This window comes from Oncorhynchus nerka, linkage group LG9a (assembly GCF_034236695.1).
Source record: "Oncorhynchus nerka isolate Pitt River linkage group LG9a, Oner_Uvic_2.0, whole genome shotgun sequence".
In the NCBI taxonomy this organism is placed as follows: Eukaryota; Metazoa; Chordata; class Actinopteri; order Salmoniformes; family Salmonidae; genus Oncorhynchus; species Oncorhynchus nerka.
Window position 1 is genome coordinate 56168364 of NC_088404.1, and position 15224 is coordinate 56183587.

Consider the following 15224-nt stretch of genomic DNA (forward strand, 5'->3'; position numbering starts at 1 on the left):
TGTAGCCTTTCCAATGAGGTCCGGACTGCCAAACCATACGCTATACTGCCATAGTCTATTATAGATTGGATCAATGCAACATACATGGTCCTGAATGAGGAACGCCCAGCCCCCCACTCCTTCCCTGTCAGACAGCGCATCACATTTGGCACCTTCTTACACTTTCCCACCACTCTCTTAATGTGTTCTGCCCAGGTCAGCCTAGTGTCAAAGTATACTCCAAGGAACTTGAACACAACCCTGGTTTTTCCCATATAACCTCAAGTGTACCTCATCTCCCACCTTCCTCCTAGTATAGAACACTGTCTGAGTTTTCTACAGAGAACCTGAATCCCCACATTAATGACCACTTCTCGAACTCATCAATTGCTTCCTGTACCTTCCTGACTATGTACGCCAAATGTCTTCCCCTCTTCCATAAGGCCCCATCATCTGCAATATCCCAATATCCGTCTGTATGTGAGAGTAAACATAATTGATCATGATTGAGAACAACAGAGGACTAATCAGGCTCCCCTGCAGTGTACCGTTATCCTCCAGGTAGCTGCCTGATAGAGACTTCCCCACCCCCACCCTGGATAGACCTTCCAAACTGTCACGTTCTGACCATAGTTCTGTTATTTTATTCTTTGTTTTAGTATGGTCAGGGCGTGTGTTGGGTGGGCAGTCTGTTTGTTTTTCTATGTTGGTTTTTTAGTTCGGCCTAGTATGGTTCTCAATCAGAGGCAGCTGTCAATTGTTGTCCCTGATTGAGAATCATACTTAGGGAGCCTGGGTTTAGCACCAGCGGGAGAACATCAGCCATATCCCCGGCGAGTGTGCATATTCACTGGGTCAGTGCCCCTTTTGTTTGTTTTTGGACAATCTTTTCTCCTCCAGGTTAGATGGAGGTCATATAGTATTTGTGTTTCCTCTTTTCGCAGGCTGATTATATGGATCAGCCAGCATAGTTTTTATTGATCTGTTTGTCAGTGTCAGCAGAGTTGGCTACCCTGTCATTTTTGTAGTATTAAAAAAAAACGTGTGCGCGCACTTGGGTGTTCAGTTCCAGTACGAAATTATATCTACTTTCTCCCCTGGACCATGTCTTTGTGCAAACAAACAAACAAACGATTGGATTGTCTCTAACAAATCAAAGTCAATGATGAATTTTCAAACTGTCGTTTTACCCATGTGTGTTCTGGCTCTGGCCCAACCCATTGGTTTCTAGGCAGATCAGACTGGCCCGAATGTGTTCCCATTCGGTGAAGGGTCGGGGAGGTACACGCTCATTGTGTGCTTTGCCCATGCTTCGTCAAAGGGCAGCGTGGTCCATTTTGGGCGATTCTGGGACAAGGAGAGCTCTCCTTCAAGGAGTGAATGGGAGTCAATTGAGTGCTAGCGCAAAATCCCAACATTAGCATGCATTTTATGAACAAGAAATACAACGTTACAAATCTTTTCCAGGATGCGAGACTTAACTTGTTCTCTGTAATATCGTATAGCTTTTGAATCGTGACATTACGTACTTCTGAGGAAAATACTCAGGTTTCTCATACTTTACTGTACTGAACACTACTGTACTGAAATCTACTGAACTCTACTGTACTCTAATTCTACTGTACTTAACTCTACTGTGCTGTGTTGTACTCTACTGTGCTGTAATTTGATGTCCAAACTTGTAAAACATCTGTGACATTTGTGATTGGTTCAAATTTGGTCCGGTCCAACCAAATTTGGTCTTGTTTGGGGGCAGAGCTCATTCAAATAGCCATTGTGTAGAACAGGGCTGGGCAATTGGCAGCATGCGACCCCCATTTTGAAGGCCCTCAGTCGGGGTCTCAACTTGCGAGTTAGAATAGTACAATGCTTAAGGTGCAAGTTCAAAATTTGGTTGTGCATCAGTGTCAGTCACTGATAGTCACCCACGTCAGCTATTTTTTTTTTAGATTGGTAGCAATCATGGTCGAATTAGAGGCCGGGGGCCCCCATTGATTTTGATAGTCAATGTCACTGCAAACATTTCACTGCACCCTATAGAAAAATGCGTAGAATTGCAGGAAATTCGCTGTAAAACAAAATGTGTATGATTGTACAAAATTAACTAATAAAATGGAAAAATTAGCTCTCTACTGTCAAGAGCAGGGCAGCTAATGTTTTCCTCCCAAGGTAGGGTGTGTGGTGGTGTATGGATGTGGGTACGCAGAACTGCGAGCAACTGCGGCCCCTCATGAGGAGTTCAGATTTTTTGTGGCCCCCACCCCCGTCAAAGTTACCCATCCCCGTGGTAGAATAACATTCAAATATGCAAAAGAAGGATATTGCATATTTATACCTTTGTGTACCTATTAGGATACATCACCATGAAGAGAACGACATTCATATCCATAATTAGGCATTTCTCTGCAGTAGAGATCAGGGACCCATGATGAAATTCCATTACTGCAGTTTTGTTACCAGGTGTAAATCCACTTCACTTACTGTAGTTCAATAACCAAAATATATTTTTGTGTCATGTCACAGCTGACACCCCATTCTTTCTGCAGACATCATTGCATCTTAATTCGGAGAATATACACTATAATATATATACAGTACCAGTCAAAAGTTTGGAAACATCTACTCATTAAAGGGTTTTTGTTTATTTTTTACTATTTTCTACATTGTAGAATAACAGTGAAGACATCAACTATGAAATAACACATATGGAATCATGTAGAAATCAAAAAGGTTTTTAACAAATCGAAATATATTTGAGATTCTTCAAAGTAGCCACCCTTTGCCTGGGGGGTGGCAGGTAGCCTAGTGGTTAGAGTGTTGGGCCTGTAACCGAAAGGTTTCTGGATCAAATCCCTGAGCTGACAAGGTAAACATCTGTCGTTCTGCTCCTGAACATGGCAGTTAAATTCTTATTTACAATGACAGCCCACTGAGGAACAGTGGTTCCCCAGTAGGCTGTCATTGTAAATAAGAATTTGTTCTTAACTGACTTGCCTAATAAAATAAAAAAAATGCCTTGATGGCAGCTTTGCACACTCTCGGCATTCTCTTAACCAGGTTCACCTGGAATGCTTTTCCAACAGTCTTAAAGGAGTTCCCACATATGCTGAGCTGTTGTTGGTTGCTTTTTCTTCACTCTGCAGTCCATCTCATCCCAAACCATCTCAATTGGGTTGAGGTCGGGTGATTGTGGAGGCCAGGTGCAGCACTCCATCTGATGCAGCACTCCATCACTCTCTTTCTTGGTCAAATAGACCTTATACAGCCTTATACAGCCTGGAGGTGTGTTGAAAACAAATTATAGTCCTACTATGCGCAAATCAGATGGGACGGAATATTGCTGCAGAATGCTGTGTGCCTTGAATTCTAAATAAATCAGACTGTGTCGCCAGCAAATATTGTAAATATATTATGATCTTAGTTCACTAAAGTTTATTGCAACATACCGGCCGCCAACCTGTCTTCTTTCTTTCGGTTATACTAAATATGCAGTACATTATTCAATCCAGGAGATGGAGGAGTTGTATAAATAGGCACAATCTAGGAATCGCCAGTGTTGCCTCTGCAGGCACTGTTGCCTCTCTGCAGGCTCTTGTCTGGTTGCTGTCCAGAAAGTATGAGGAATTGGGTGATGTGCAAATGGAATTCATGGGCAGAATTTCTGGCAACAGTATATTACAACTGATTTACAAATGCACACCTTGCTGTCCACTTATTAAACTGTGATCAGATCAGAATTATTATTTTTTTTTACTTAAAGGGTAGGTAACATTAATGTAACAAATATGTAACATATGGATTTGCATTAGTATACACATCAAAAGTCAGACTGCAAAGTTACACCTCACTTTTCTATTTTTCAAGTTAATACATAAACCGATCATGTTTTTCGAGGGTGTGATGATGTAATATGGAGGACCCGGCAAGCTAGCCTATTGCCCAATACAAATAACTTCAAATGTATAACTTCAAATAAAATAAAATAATTTGCACTCATTACTACAGGTTTCAATGACATTTTCAGCCAACTTACAGGCAAATACTTTATAAATGTGTTGTTACAAATCAACTTGCAAGGTTGCTAGCCAACTAGCCTTCTAACGTTATCCTATTAGCCTGATAATGCTACGTTAGCACTGCATGAGTTAGCCAGCTGCTATTAACATCTAGCTTACAGCTACATTAAAGTAAACCAATGTTTTAGAAATACACAATGCCATCTAACCAGTTATCAAAGAACGTTAGCTATTTGCAGTTATCTTAGCCGGCAAGATAGCCAGTCAAATAACATTAGCTATTTAGCCAACTATTAGCTTAGCCAGCCACCATTGTTATGGTTGGCAAGGTAAACCCAACTACTGGAGACCAGCTAGAACACAACTAACACAACTAAAACATAACGCATTTTAAAAGCAAAGAGAGAGCAGAGACTTACAGATTGATGTTTGGGGCCCATGCGATGGTAAAACTTTAAAAGAGTGCAGGCTGAGTTAGCTACCAAAGCAAAGGGGAGGCGGGAAATTCAGAGCTCCAAGACAGGATTGTGATGAGGCACAGGTCTGGTGAAGGGTGCCAAAAGATGTCTGCACAGTGGCCTCCACCATTCTTAAATGGAAGAAGTTTGGAACCACCAAGACTCTTCCTATAGCTGGCTCCCCAGCAAACTGAGCAATCGGGGGAGAAGGGCCTTGATAAGGGAGGCAACCTAGAACCCGATGGTCACTCTGAATGAGCTCCAGAGTTCCTTTGTGGAGATTTGAGAACGTCCCAGAAGGACAACCATCTCCGCAACACTCCGCCAAATCAGGCCTTTGTGGCCAGATGGAAGCCACTCCTCAGTAAAAGGCACATGACAGCCCGCTTGTAGTTTCCCGAAGGCACCTAAAGGACTCATACCATAAGAAACAAGATTCTCTGGTCTGATGAAACCAAGATTGAACTCTTTGGCCTGAATGCCAAGCGTCACGTCTGGAGGAAACCTGGCAACATCTCTACTGTGAAGCATGGAGGTAGCAGCATCATGCTGTGGGGATGTTATTCGGCGGCAGGAACTGGGAGATTAGCAAGGATCGAGGGAAAGATGAACGGAGAAAAGTGTTATTGACTTGTTAATTGTTTACTCCATGTGTAACTCTGTGTTGTCTGTTCACACTGCTATGCTTTATCTTGGCCAGGTCGCATTTGCAAATGAGAACTTGTTCTCAACTAGCCTACCTGGTTAAATAAAGGTGAAATAAAATAAAAATAAAAATAAAGTACAGAGAGATCCTTGATAAAACCTGCTCCAGCGTGCTCAGGACCTCAGACCAGGGTGAAGGTTCAACTTCCAACAGGGCAAAGACCTTAAGCACACAGCCAAGACAATGCAGGAGTGGCTTCGGGGCAAGTCTCCGAATGCCCTTGAGTGGCCCATCCAGAGCCCAGACTTGAACCTGATTGGAGAGACCTGTAAATAGTTGTACAGCGCCCCTCCTGTAAAGCACTGGAATCTTTTTTCCCCACTCCAAAAAAACACTGAGACCTCTTGCCAGGATATCAGAGGTGTTGTATTCTCTCTCTTCAGGTGTCTGGGGAGTCATAAAGGTACCCACGACAGGCATATCCATTGTCACTCAAAGCTGGGACTGAGAGACTGAAAAACAGCTTCTATCTCAAGGCCATCAGACTGGTATTGTCACTCCTGCTCCCGCTCTCCCTTTCTGGATTCTCGAGGGCGCCAGGCTGCCCTTCATTATGCACACCTGTCATTACACATAGCAGCGATCATTGGACTCACCTGGACTCCTTGCCTTTGTTGATTGCGCCGTCTATAACTGTCTGCTCCCCCATTTGTTCCCTGTGTCTGCATTAATGTTATGTGTTCACGTCCAGATGCTGTCCTGTCCTGTTCCATGTCCGTCGCCATTAAATGTTCACTCCCTGTACCTGCTTCTTGTCTCAATCAGAGTCGACTCTTAAAGAATGCAGATACCACAAAAATAAGCATCAGGAAGTGTTGGTTGGTGACGTCGGGTCCGGTCTTCCACACCTTAGTCTGCTTGAGAGGTCGTATTGCCTCGGTGGGCTCGGCAGGTGCCCACCCCACGTCACGCTTCTGCCGGATCGTCGGGCTCCCACGCCTGTCTGCATTAATGTTATGTGTTCATGTCCAGACACTGTCCTGTCCTATGTCCATTGCAATTAAATGCTCACTCCTTGTACCTGCTTCTTGTCTCTAACTGTAAGGGTTGACGCTGGTAAACAGCCATCACTAACACGGAGAAGCTGTTGCCTACACACAGACTTTTAAATTGATCACCAGTCACTTTAATAAGCTCACTTTAATATTGACATGTTTTGCATCACTCATCTCATACTGTATGTGTACACGGTATTTTATACCATCTATTGCATCTTGCCTTGCCCTTTATCATTGCTCATCCATATATGTATATGTCTATATTCCTTTTCTTAGATTTGTGTGTATTAGGTAGTTGTTGTGGAATTGTTAGATTACATGTTAGATATTGCTGCACTGTCGGAACTAGAAGCACAAGCATTTCGCTACACTCACAATAACATCTGCTAACCATGTGTATGTGACCAATAAAATTTGATTTGAGTAGGTGGCCTTCATTTGCTCCCCTTTCCAGCGTTGCACATAGTTGACGATCGTCAAAGATTCTGCTGTCAAGGGTAGATCCTGGCCATCTAGCTACAATGTTGGTGAGCTGACCTTTGTCATCACAGACAGCCTGCACGTTGATGGAGAAGTAACCTTTCAGATTACGGAATAGTTCTCCATTCTCGCCAACAGGGTTGGGTATAGGAATGTGTACATTCTATTGCCCCTAGTACACCTGGGAATTTAGCTCTCCTGTAAAATCTAGCTGCTGTTTCCTCTGTAGGATTGAACCTTATGTACTGATTCTTCAGACCGGCAATAGCACTGGTCACTCTGACTACAATCCTGTTGACCTGTGGAGTCCAAAAAAGTCCCCATCCACCATCTGGAATCATCCAATGGAGTAGAACCATAGGGTCACCAGGAGCTGAAGTAGTGGGGGTACAGCCAAGTTCATATCACTCCCATGCTTACTGGTCGGTCCAACCTTTCTTTCCAGTTGCATTACAGAGTCCTTTGGAGAAGCGATATCATCATTATCATAAAACTCAACACGTTTCAATGTGTCTCAAAATATTATCTGAGGAACTCTGTCGTTTTGGACTCTCCACAGTAGATATGCTGCCATTGTATCAGTTAAACGACCTCAAGTTTAGAATGAATCTCCAATAAAATGAATCTAGGTTTATGAGGAACCTAATTTAGAGGAAGGATTTAATAACAATTAATTTAAAACTAGGTTTAACATTTGGTGCAACAAGATTAATAGATAAACCTTGATTTAACCCCGTTTGAGTTCATCCATGTTGGTGCAACCCACCCTATGACTTTGTGGCTATCCCAGCTAGTGACCACTGCAGTGTTGCCTCCAGAATAAGATTCATGATGAAAAACACTAACCTTTGTGGAGCGGCTGCCTTCCAGACTCTGGGTGATGGTACCAGAAATAATGTTAAGGTTAAACATATGTGTTAAAGATTCTGCAATCAGAGGAGCAGAAATCTGCAGCAAGAAAGGATTAAGAAAATCAGCCTCAGTGGATTTTTTTTGGTTCTTACAAGAAATCTTGTGCAAGGCGTAAAGCACATCACAAGTAGAAAGTTGTTGAAATGAAAACAAAGACTCACTAGAAATTGAGCCAACTAGAGGTTGGGATAGGGTCGGCAGTTGACTGGCTGACCAAGGTCAATTAAACCAACATTTCTTTAAAAGCCTGCTGAGATACATTGCTGACTAAAATCATCACATCACATTTTTCTCCATAATGATGCCAGAGTTTCAAATCAAATCAAATTGTATTGGCCACATACACATGGTTAGTTATTGCGAGTGTAGCGAAAAGCTTATGCTTCTAGATCCAACAGTGCAGCAGTATCTAACAGGTAAAATCTTACAATTACACAACAAAACCTAATACACACAAACTAGTAAAGGAATGGGATAAGAATATATAAATATATGGATGAGCAGTGACAGAGCGCCTAAGATGCAATAGATATGTACTGTATACTACACTATGAGAAAAGTCATGTAAGATATGTAAACATTCTTAAAGTGACATTATCAAAGTGACTAGTGATCCATTTATTAAAGTGGCCAATGATATCAATTCTGTAGGTAGGCAGCCGTCTCTCTGTGCTAGTGATGGCAGTTTAACAATCTGATGGCCTTGAGATAGAAGCTGTTTTTCAATCTCTCAGCATTGATGTACCTGTACTGACCTCGCCTTTTGGATGGAAGCGGGGTGAACAGGCTGGTTATTGTCCTTGATGATCTTTTTTGCCTTCCTGTGACATCGGGTGTTGTAGGTATCCTGGAGGGCAGGTAGTTTGCCCCTGGTGATGCGTTGTGCAGACTGCACCACCCTCTGGAGAGCCCTGCGGTTGTGGGCGGTGCAGTTGTCGTACCAGGCGGTGATACAGCCTGACAGGTTGCTCTCGATTGTGCACCGAGTCTGACACAACTCAGGGGTTAAAGTTCTCCGTCACAGCGACCAATTTCCGTCATATGGATTCTGGAGGTCATTTTTTAGATCAGTGTAGATCTTTGATAAGAAAATATCGGGGGGGATGGGGGGGTGGTTTGGAGATGCCATAGGAGGGAAAGATGTATTCTGACAAGCAGTCAATGCACAACAATTGTTAATGCAATTGTGTGAAAACACTTCTGAAAGCAGTTTTGGCCTTTGTTAAAAACAAATTGTTTGGCATAGTTAATTGCATGGCATAGGTTTACCAATGCAGTTTTTCAGGCATAGTTTAGGTGCAGCTGCGCAACAGAACCCTTCTAAAGGGGCAATGTCATCTTAAAAATGGCAATAACATACTTTGTAATAGAAACAAACAAAAATAATTTATATATTTAATAATAATAAATCAGGATGTTGTGTGGGGTAAATGTAGATGGACAAATCATTCTTCAGCCTCTGTGTATTTTATAGCCACTATGCTTCATCAGTTGGGCTACAGGTGGTAATGCTTATTGCTAATAGCACATCTGATAATATAGACAATGCATAGGATATATGCATGTTCCAATATGTTCCAAATATTTTAACATGAATTTTTACAATACATTTTTGGACCCATTTCTGGAGGTGGAAATTATATATTTAGATGGTGTCAGTATAATTTTATTTTAATACATTTTAGTGTAGAATGTCCTTTTATAAAGTCACCAGAACTGAGCTTCTTAGTCCTTCATAAGCAAGGGGACTGGAATTGGTCAAACTTGCCGTTTAATACACGTACAAAACAATGCTCTTCCCCAAAAAGCATGATGGTCATGACTTTCTTACGTGAAAGGGGAGGTTAACTTGGCCCCAGACAATCGATCTGAGACGGACTTAAATTTCAGTCATGGGATTTGTTTATGCTTTAACCCCTACACAACTTGCTTAGCCAGGGAATGACAGGATGCATTAACTGTTTTCCCCAAAAATGTTGATGGATCACCAGCAGAGTCCGAGATATAAATGAGAAAGTAGCTAGATTTAGCTTTCTTGATTGAGGAAGTGCATCTTATTCTCAATAGCCTGAAAATCTGCCAATCAGCTACAAAGTCTTTTTTTTTGGCCTTTGCCCAGGCCTGATTTCTCATCATAAATAGATCTGAAAGTTCTATCGAGAACCAAGGATTTTAAAAATATATTTTACTCTAATGCATTTAAAAGGGAGCATGTTTGTCTGCCAGAGAGATAGAAATAGATGAGAAGAATTCTATAGCCAATTCAGGGTCAGGCATGTAGTTAATTGAGGAAAAGTAATGCGTCTCTTCATTATTATACAAGGCCCAGTGTTCATCTGTTTGGTATCTTTAATACATGCAATAGGACAGCGATCACTGAGATCATTAGCAAAGACACCACTGGACAAGTACTTGTCGGGACTATTTGTCAGAATTAGGCCAATCGTGAGGAGTTTGATAGATTTTTTTACATTCATCCGTGTGGGTTTTGCAATCAGTTGAGTCGGGTTAAAGTCCAGACAAATGTTTTTTAAATGGTCTGAGATCTAAATGGTCTTAAAAATCCCTTAAGACGACTAATTCAGACAGAAAAGGAATATTCTCCCCATACCCACACGGCTCAGGCAGGGATTTATAATATTTTATTTATTCAAGGGGAACCCAATTGAGACTAGTGTCTCATTTACAAATGGTGCCCTGAGGACAAAATGTTTTCCATCAATACAAGAACAAAAGATAAAAACTACAAGACAGCTATAAATACATTACATCAGGTTATTACAACAAGTTATAATAATCAATTGAAACAACTGCACACTTCTGTAAATTCATTGAACTTGTAGCGGTTTTCGTCGTCTGAAGAAGAGGAATCGGACCAAAGCGCAGCGTGGTAAGTGTTCATGCTTTTTATTGAAACTGAACACTACAACAAAAATAACAAAGAGAATAACCGAAACAGTCCTGTAAGGTGCAAAACACTAAACAGAAATTAACTACCCACAAAAATCATGTGGGAAAAAGCTACCTAAGTATGGTTCCCAATCAGAGACAATGATAGACAGCTGTCCCTGATTGAGAACCATACCCAGCCAAAACAAAGAAATGCAAAAACATAGAAAAAGAACATAGAATGCCCACCCAAATCACACCCTGACCAAACCAAAATAGAGACGTAAAAAGCTCTAAGGTCAGGGCGTGACAGAACTACAGAGTTTTAAACTGCCCTATTGGCACCAGTGAATCCAGGTGTAATTTGTTTTGTAAGGCATTCTATAACTGTGGTGTGTTAAAACTAAAAGGCAGATTTACCAAACTTTCTGGAGACAAGCAATTATCCAACCCTGCGAACGGGTTAGGTATTTCATATTTATATATTTCAACAGGGAAGTGAGGTGTGTTGGAAGTTTGTGAACCAGAGCTTTGAAAACAAGAAGGGAGTAAGGAAGTGATCTATGGGATTTTAGTGAGGTCCACCCGACCTTCTGATAGAGGATGCAGTGATGAGTATTAAAACTGTCACCTGTAAAAAAGTGAAGGGCGCTATGGTATGTTTCCAAAGTTAAGAGTAGTGGCTGCTGCATTCTGATAAATGATGTCACCTTAGTCAAGAACTGGCAGGAAAGTTGACTGTACAATCTGCTTCCTGCTGTTCATGGAGAGGAAAGTTCTATTTTAAAACAACAACAAAAAACCAGGAGGGATTAGAGAAGTGTTTATTAATGATGGGTTGTATTCAACTAGAGAAGTGTTCCAAGCCTTCGGACCAGTGACCAGTGATATTAATAGGGTCTGGCAGGTTCCATAGCCCCCCTCGCACCCCTTCCTTTCTTAGCAGGTCCCATTAATTGCAGGCTCATTAGAGGGGTCCAGTGAATGGGACACTCCACTGCACAGATCCTCACAGTGAACCAATCAGACCTTCAAACAGTATGGGACAAACCACTCATGCAAAATATGGGGGTGTCAAGACTCAAGAGAAGACCCAGATGCAGACATTATCGAAGTAACAAAAGTTTATTACAAAAAGAGGGGAGCAGGCAAATGACAGGTCAAGGGCAGACAGAGGTCAATAATCCAGGGTGGTGTGACAATGTAGAGAACGGCTGGCAGACAGAATGGTCAAAACCAGGAAAACTAGAAAATAAGAACAGAGAAAGACAGGAGCATGGGAAAACGCTGGTAGGCTTGACGAAACAAACCTGACAACAGACAACACAGGTATAAATACACTGGGGATAATGGGGAAGATGGGAGACCCCTGGAGTGGGGTGGAGACAAAGGACTATGAGACATAGGTTTAATCCTAGACACATGAATAGTGGGATACAGTTGAAGTCAGAAGTTTACATACACCTTAGCCAAATACATTTAAACTCAGTTTTTCACAATTCCTGACATTTAATTATAGTAAAAAATCAATTAAAAACTCAATTAGTATTTGGTAGTATTGCCAATAAATTGTTTAACTTGGGTCAAACGTTTTGGGTAGCCTTCCGCAAGCTTCCCAATAAGTTGGGTGAATTTTGGCCCATTCCTCCTGACAGGGCTGGTGTAACTGAGTCAGGTTTGTAGGCCTCCTTGCTCGCACACGCCTTTTCAGTTTTCAGTTCCCACAAATTTTCTATAGGATTGAGGTCAGGGCTTTGTGATGGCCACTCCAAAACATTGACTTTGTTGTCCTTAAGCAAGTTTGCCACAACTTTGGAAGTATGCTTGGGGTCATTGTCCATTTGGAAGACCCCTTTGTGACCAAGATTAAACTTCCTAACGTATGTCTTGAGATGTTGCTTCAATATATCCACATAATTTTCCTTACACATGAAAGCCATCTATTTTGTGAAGTGCACCAGTCCCTCCTGCAGCAATGCACCCCCACAACATGATGCTGCCACCCTTGTGCTTCAAGATTGTGATGGTGTTCCTCGGCTTGCAAGCCTCCCCTTTCCCTCAAACATAATGATGGCCATCATGGCCAAACAGTTCTATTTTTGTTTCATCAGACCAGAGGAGATTTCTCCAAAAAGTACGATCTTTGTTCTCATGTGCAGTGGAAAACCGTAGTCAGTTTTTTTTATGCCGGTTTTGGAGCAGTGGCTTCTTCCCTGCTGAGTGGCCTTTCAGGTTATGTCGATATTGGACTTGTTTTAAAGTGGATATACACTGCTCAAAAAAATAAAGGGAACAGTTTTAATGACTCCAGAGAGTAATAGGATACGGCGCCTGTCAAATTTGATTGATTGCTGACCTTATGACCTGATGACCTGTACAGAATATGTGCCCCCGCCCCGCCCCCCCTGTTCGTGTGGTCATGTGTTAGAGGGTGTTTGAACTTTTGGGGCCCATGCCCCCCCTCCACCCCCCCCAGTTTTATCTCCCTTATGGTTGTTATCTATGAAGCAGGAATGTCTGGGGCTATTGTCCATTTCAGGCTTTAAACAACAATTAAACAGCCATCTAAATAATGTTTCTCAGCCTAGTTTCCTATTGAGTTCTCTTTATATGTACAGGCACAGAGCTTCCAGATGGCTCCAGCCTAAGGATTTTCAGTGCATGTACACACGGGGAGATTAGAACCCCAAAGAAAAGATCCTAAAGGTACTTTCAGATTCAGGTTTATCATGACAGCCGCTTTATGAAAGGCCTTTACTTATGGCTAAACAGCTTCTACACAGCTTATTAATTAATGCTGTGGGATGAAATTATGTGTTTCTAGGAGGGCTTAAACAAATATACAGTGAAACAAACATGGCCACTTTACACACATTTTTATTGACTTTTAAAAAAGACCACAGTAACATGACAGAATTTGTGCAAAGGCAACGAAATCTGCTAGGGGATATTAAATGTACAACAGTAGTATTCTGTAACAAGCAATACGTGTTAAACATAAGGGACATGCAATCATGACAGGCTCTTTATGAAAGGCCTTTAACTATGGCTAAACAGTTTTCCACACATCTTATTCATTAATGATGTGGGCATAGCTCCCTTCAGTAACCACGAGCACAACCGTTCAATGATTTTAACTGGCGGCTTTATTCAGTAGTTTCAGTGAGAATTATCCCCTTCAGTGAGAACTATAAAGTAAATTAAAAATACAGTTAAGCACACTCTTACAACATTATCTTAGGAGTGACTTATTAGCTTGGTATAACTCTGAAGTGCTTACATACATAACAGTTTAACCGGCGTTATAAGGGGTTCAGATTAAACACATGAATAAAGGAAAAAATACCTCATTGGCTGCTTATTACAGAAGGGAGGAAATCAAACTTCACACTTATTATTCCTGGCATGAATTCACACTTCATCCTAACATACACTCTTCAACCTTTATGAACTACACCCGATGACATGAAAATTTAGCTAACGCAGCGCAGGATTGCCTTCCCTACAAAAGTGTGTTGCTACAATAAGGATCCCCAGTTACAACAGTATTAGCTACGTAGTTCCGCTTGTATTATCATTTTCCCCCACAGCGGACACATAATTTGGAATTATAACATGTGTTAAAATGTAGGTACTAAATATTTTGAATTAAATCACTGGTTTTAAAAATGTATCGCACGCTTTAACGATAGGGGAAGAGGTCATTTCATATTTCGTTTTAGGGGGGGTTATTAACTTTATGGAAAACAATATTCACACAAACAACACCGTTTAGAGCAGCTTGGAGATTATTAGCCATGTAAACGGGGAGCAAAAGAGCGGATTTAACCAACTCTGTACAAACCGGCGCTCCAGGGACAAGGTATGGGACCATTATACAGTTTTGTTATTAGTTATCAGCCTTTTTATTAGTTATAGATCTGTTGATAGCCTATGTTAAAACAAGGACAAATAATGTTATCAACAGATCTATAACTAATAAAAAGGCTGATAACTAATAACAAAACTGTATAATGGTCCCATACCTTGTCCCTGGAGCGCCGGTTTGTACAGAGTTGGTTAAATCCGCTCTTTTGCTCCCCGTTTACATGGCTAATAATCTCCAAGCTGCTCTAAGCGGTGTTGTTTGTGTGAATATTGTTTTCCATAAAGTTAATAACCCCCCCTAAAACGAAATATGAAATGACCTCTTCCCCTATCGTTAAAGCGTGCGATACATTTTTAAAACCAGTGATTTAATTCAAAATATTTAGTACCTACATTTTAACACATGTTATAATTCCAAATTATGTGTCCGCTGTGCGGGGAAAATGATAATACAAGCGGAACTATGTAGCTAATACTGTTGTAACTGGGGATCCTTATTGTAGCAACACACTTTTGTAGGGAAGGCAATCCTGCGCTGCGTTAGCTAAGTTTTCATGTCATCGGGTGTAGTTCATAAAGGTTGAAGAGTGTATGTTAGGATGAAGTGTGAATTCATGCCAGGAATAATAAGTGTGAAGTTTGATTTCCTCCCTTCTGTAATAAGCAGCCAATGAGGTATTTTTTCCTTTATTCATGTGTTTAATCTGAACCCCTTATAACGCCGGTTAAACTGTTATGTATGTAAGCACTTCAGAGTTATACCAAGCTAATAAGTCACTCCTAAGATAATGTTGTAAGAGTGTGCTTAACTGTATTTTTAATTTACTTTATAGTTCTCACTGAAGGGGATAATTCTCACTGAAACTACTGAATAAAGCCGCCCGTTAAAATCATTGAACGGTTGTGCTCGTGGTTACTG

The 15224-nt window shown here is 41.2% G+C and overlaps 1 long non-coding RNA gene across 1 annotated transcript; it reads right to left on the reverse strand.

The window, feature by feature from the left end:
• Positions 1-13566: 13566 nt before the first annotated feature.
• On the reverse strand, positions 13567-14017 carry LOC135573425 (uncharacterized). The gene is made up of 2 exons (XR_010464747.1): positions 13785-14017; positions 13567-13626 (listed from the first exon to the last, which is right to left on the reverse strand). It is a non-coding gene; the product is annotated as an uncharacterized LOC135573425 (long non-coding RNA).
• Positions 14018-15224: the final 1207 nt, after the last annotated feature.